Here is a 5,399-nt window from a genome sequence, read left to right on the forward strand (position 1 = left end):
TCCCTAGGAATTACAAAATTACAACCTTCTAATTCTTTGATTCCTTCCACATTTATCAGGCAGGATTTTTCTGCCTGTTTTTAAAGAGCCAGAGAACTGATCTTATCCATAGCCTTGTTCTGAATGACTTAAGACTACTTCTAAAACTCAAATTCACTCCTAAAAGGCCTCATTTCTCTACCATTAAGGAAATTCCAAAGACTGTACCTTTTGACTCAGAGGAAAATTCTAAAAATTATTTCTCCAGGAGTGGCATCATTGGGATCTGGCGGTCCCAGGTGCCTGGTCATTTGAGTGTATATACTTCTAAACGTTCTGATTAAAACAGAATTCAATCACATTGCTTTACTACCATACCCTCTTACAGAGAGAGAGCGAGCGAGAGAGAGAGAGAGAGACATTGTAAACCAGATCAAGAATGGAATCATAGTGCAAGATTTACTGTATGTTTATATGTTTCTGGTTTCTGCCCAGCAGCAACCACCTTGAGAGAGGCCAGGTCAGGGTGATGACATGACATCCCGCTAAGAGTTCTAGAAGATATTGGTCAGGTAGAAGATACCTCCTCAGACAGTCTGCTTTTTTCAAAAGAAATCTAAGAATGAGGCTTTGGGGAAATCCATATTTTAACAAACCTCTTGCTCATAACCTTTCCTGGGTTCGTCAGAGCAAGGCTGCTGGTTCTCCTTTCCTACGTTGCTATCACACACATGAGAGTAATTGCGCAAGGATCACCTTTGGCTGAAAGGAAGCAGGATTTGGAACGCCCCCTGCCGTGCCTGCCCTCGCTTCTATTTGTCTCCTTGACACCTCTTTGCTCATCTCTGAGTTGCTTGCTTGGGATTAGCCTGACCTACCAAAGGGGTGGTGTCATTTTCTTTGCACTTAGGTTAAAAGAAAATCAATCTCAGAAACAAATCAATTCCAAATCCAATAAAATCAGAGATTGTGAGAGCTGGAAAGGAATGCATGGGAACATCTGGGCCATCAGGCTCAGAATTCTCGAGCTAAAAGGCATCTTAACTTATAATCAATTCTCTATTTACAGATGTGGAAACTGAGACTCAGAAGGATGGATTGACTCACCCATGGCAAAGTTAAAACTTGAAACTAGGTCTCACCACTTGAAACTCATGAACTCTCTCTTCCCACATTTTACACATCAGGAGAAAGAGGTCTGGAGAGGGGTCATGTCACTTGTTCAAAGTCAAAGAATTAGGCACTAAGGGCCTACTATGTGCCAGGGACCATGCCAGGCATGTAATTACACAACACTGCTTCCGGGACGAGTGAATGTGTCCTTAGCACTATTCTTCATAAGCTGTGCAGCTGTTTCCCACAGAGAAGCTCATTTGATGTTGTAAATATTCAGCAGTTTGTCATTGCAGCTAATTCATCTCCTAAGGGGTAAAATTCACTCACTGTGCTTTTTAAGGAAAATTTTGGCTCTATCAAAATATTCTCCTGATGAAACAACAATCCCATATTCTCCAAAATGTGTCATTTCCTTCCTGTGTGAAGTGACAAAAGTATGGAACTGGGAGGCTAGAAGCCCAGGTTCTGGCCCTGGCCCTTCGCCCCCAGCTGAGTGACCTTGGCCAAGCCTCTTGGCCTTCCCTGGCCTTAGATGCCTCCTGTGTAAAATGAGGGGGTTGGATTAGTTGAGTGGTTTCCAACTGTGCTTACACCCAAAGCCTCTACTTCGAAAGAGTTCTTCAAACACCAGTGCCCTTGATGAATTAGTAAATTGTCCCTCCTCTTAGTAAAAATTAATCGCAAATCCATAACTGCTATAGCTTTTGATCAGAATAATATGCCATAAGAAGAAGAGATGCCTCTAGCCCTCAATAGTGAATGTTAACATTTAGACCACATGGTTTTGTCATTGGTAAATGGATGATTTCTCTCAGACTGTCAGAATATTGCAGTTGTTAGATCTCCATTCTTACCTTGATGGCACTCCATCTTTAACCCATCCCAAGAAAGCTTTATAGCCCTAAAGGGCTAAAAGCTTTATAGCCCTCTTGTTCTGAAGCTCTTACTCCTCAGGGGCAAATACTTGAGGTTTCATCTACTGGTTAATCCCAAAGCTTATTTTGACGAAGGTGGCTTGCAACTGTAATACTTCAAACCAGAGGACTGGCTTAACCTAGGTTCCTTTAGGCTAAAGGCAAACCCAAAAACAAGGATTGAGGGAGATGTACTTTATTTGGGAGGTGCTCTGAGAAAGGGAAACTGGAACAGGGAAAAGAAGAAAGCCAGTTAAGGAGTGTTAGTATGTGGGCTGCTGCTGTGCACCACTGGGGCTCCCTCCCCTGGAGGGGCAGGAAAGCTGGGGTGTTTCCCCCCCACTAGTTGGGGCTGCTCCTTGGAGTTAGCTCCTAGGCGATTCTGACTTGCCCCACGAGTGCACATCACAGACCCAAGATGCTTGTTGGGAACTGTCGGTAGGTGACCTCGAGGGTAGGTGGAGGGGACGTCAGTGAGACATCAACAGCTTTCCAGAGAGGCTAAATAGCAAGCATGTCACTGCTAAAAGTCCCACAGATATCCCTCCATTCAGCAAGTATTGATTGCTGGGTACTGTTTGAGGAGTTTGGATAAATCAAAGAACAAAGGGGACATGGATCCCCTTTTGAGGAGCGTATATTTAAACAGGAAAAGGAGGAAACATAATATATGTGAAAAACAAGCGAACTATGCATAGTATTACAGAATAATGTTCACAATAAATATGTACACCAAGCAGTGCCAGAGGAGGGTAAAAGGCATCCGGAGTGCCAGGCTCAGTGTGGACGGGCTGCCGTTTGCCATGTGGAGGTTCGGGGAGCCTCTCTGAGAAAAGATCTGAAGGAGGTCATGGAAGGAGCCATGAGGAAATCTGGCGGGAGGAAATTCGAGGTGCCGAGAACAAACTCCTTGAAGTAGAAACATGAGCAGGAGTAGTGGGGAGGCCTTACGCCTGGAGCAGCAATAGCAGGAGAGAAAGTAAGAGGACATGAGGTCAGAGGTGGGAGAGGTCAGATCATGAAGGATGTCTGGGCCTTTCGTTTTTATTGCAAAGCCAAAAGGAGGCACCGGAGGCTTCTGGGAGAATGAGGGACATGATCTGCCTTGTGTTCTAACAGGATCGCTCTGACTAGTGTGTGGAGAATAGGCTGAAGTGAGGTATATCAGTTATCCATGCTGCATAACTAATTTCCACAAACTTAGCAGTAAAAACAATATTGTCTCGGTTTCCTGGGTCAGTAGTCTGGGTATGGGTTAGCTGGGTCCTCTGCTCAGGGTCTCACCAAGATGTCAGCTGGGACTTTGATCTTATCTGAGGCTCAGGGTCCCCTCCCAGGCTCACTTGTTGTTGGCGGTATTCGGATCCTTTTGGTAGCAGGACTGAGATGCCATTTTCTTACCAGCTGTTGGCTGGGGATGGATCTTAGATACTAGAGGCCACTCTCAAGTCCTTGCCATGTCGTCTCCTCCACAGATAGTTAACAGTGTGGCTGCTTTTTCAAGGCCAGAAGGAAAATCTCTCTTTACACTTCAAATCTCTTCCTTTGGGAAAGATCCAGTCCCTTTGAAGGGCTCTCCTGGTTAGGTAACGAACAACCAAGATATTCCTCAAAGTCAACCGATTAATAACCTAATCACAGGTGTGACATCCCTCATATTTACAAGTCCCGCCCACATTCAGGGAAGGCGAGTACACAGGGCCATCTTAGAATTCTGCCTCAATGAACAAGAAGGATAGAAGCCGAGTTCTATTGGGAGGTTGTTTTATAATCCAAGCAAGAGAAGATGGTGGCTTAGACATGGTGATAACTTTAGAGGGGATGGGAAGCAGTCAGAGTAAAGAGTTATTTTGATGGCAGAGTCCATTGGTTTCCTGCCAGATTGAATGTTAGGTGTGAGGGAGAGAGAGGAGACAAGGGTGATACCTAAGACCTTAGCCTGAGCCGAAGGTGGGAGAGAGTTGCCATCTACTGGTAATAAAATCGCCACCCACGTAGCCATGCCACTTGATGCCAAGTGAGTGGCATGAACCAATAAGAAGCGAAAGGGGAAAGTGATCCCTTCAAACCAGCAAGGTCAGGGCAGCCTTGAAGGTGGGGAAAAATTTAAGATAGGCCTGGAAAGAACTGTAGTGTTTAGACAAGTGATGAGAAGAAAAGAGGGTATTCCAAAGACTGAAGGTAGGCAGAGAGGTGGAGAGGAGCCGGGAGGCTCCAGTGGCATTTCGAGGGCCATTGGTAGATTAGCTGGGCTAAAATGGAGGGTCAAGGGGGTAAGCAATATGGGAAGGTAGTCAGGGTAAACCTTGGAAGAAATTCAGCCTCAAGCTAAAGCCGTGATCCTATAGGAAAAGGGATTTTGTTTTAGAGAAATATTCACATGAGATGGTGTATAACCTCTAGCAGATGTTTACTGTGTAATTACTGTAGTAGCTGCTAAGGCTGCTCTAAGAAAGTACCACAGACAGGGTGGCTGAAACCATGGAAATTTATTTTCTCGCAGTTCTAGAAGCTAGAAGCCCAAAATCAAGGTTATTGCCAGGGTTAGTTTCTTCTGAGGCCTTTCTCCTTGGCTTATAGATGATTGTCTTCTTCCTGTGCCTCCACGTGGTCTTCTTTCTATGCGTGTCTGTGTCTTAATCTCCTCTTCTTAGAAGAATGCCAGTCATGTTGGGTTAGGGCCCACCTTAATGCCCTCATCATATTTTAATCACTTCTCTAAAGACCCTGTCTCCAAATAGTCACAATCTGAGCTTCTGGGAGTTAGGACTTCAACCTATGAATTTTGAGGGGGCACAACTCAGCCCTGACACTTAAGAGTGTTTGTGTAATTCTGTTAAGCATTCTAGAGCCTAGAGAAGCAACTGCCCTCCCTTGTCTTTCTCGTCCCTTGACAGGAAACACATCCAGGAGGCCATGGCCTTGGGGACTGGCTGTACTGAGTTCTCTGACACCCGCTCAGTGCAATTACTCTCGTCATCACTGAAAACCACTGTGTTTGGCAAGAGCTGTTGCAAAGTTAATGGGGAGCCGAAATGGACCAAGGAGTCATGTGTTTAGTTAGCGAAGAAACAGGAGTTTTGAGGGCATCTCGGTCCACTGCCTTACTTGTTCCCCAAAGCCGCAGACCGAACTTTCAAAGGCAGGGACGAGGAAAAACCAAGTCCTTGCTCTCTTGATTAAAAAACCAAATAATGGTTTTGTGCTTGGGTATTTTATGTCTGTAATGTGAGTCCACATCGAGTGGGAGCACAAATAAAAATAAAAAATAGCCATTTTAGAAAGCAGATTTTGCTTATTCTGCAAGATCAATCACAGAGCTGTCACTTTCCTAGTAATTTCAAAACCAGACATCGGTTTATATTTTTTCTAAACGCAATTGTCTTCATT

The sequence above is a fragment of the Pteropus alecto genome, unplaced genomic scaffold (genome assembly GCF_000325575.1).
Source record: "Pteropus alecto unplaced genomic scaffold, ASM32557v1 scaffold5, whole genome shotgun sequence".
NCBI lineage: Eukaryota > Metazoa > Chordata > Mammalia > Chiroptera > Pteropodidae > Pteropus > Pteropus alecto.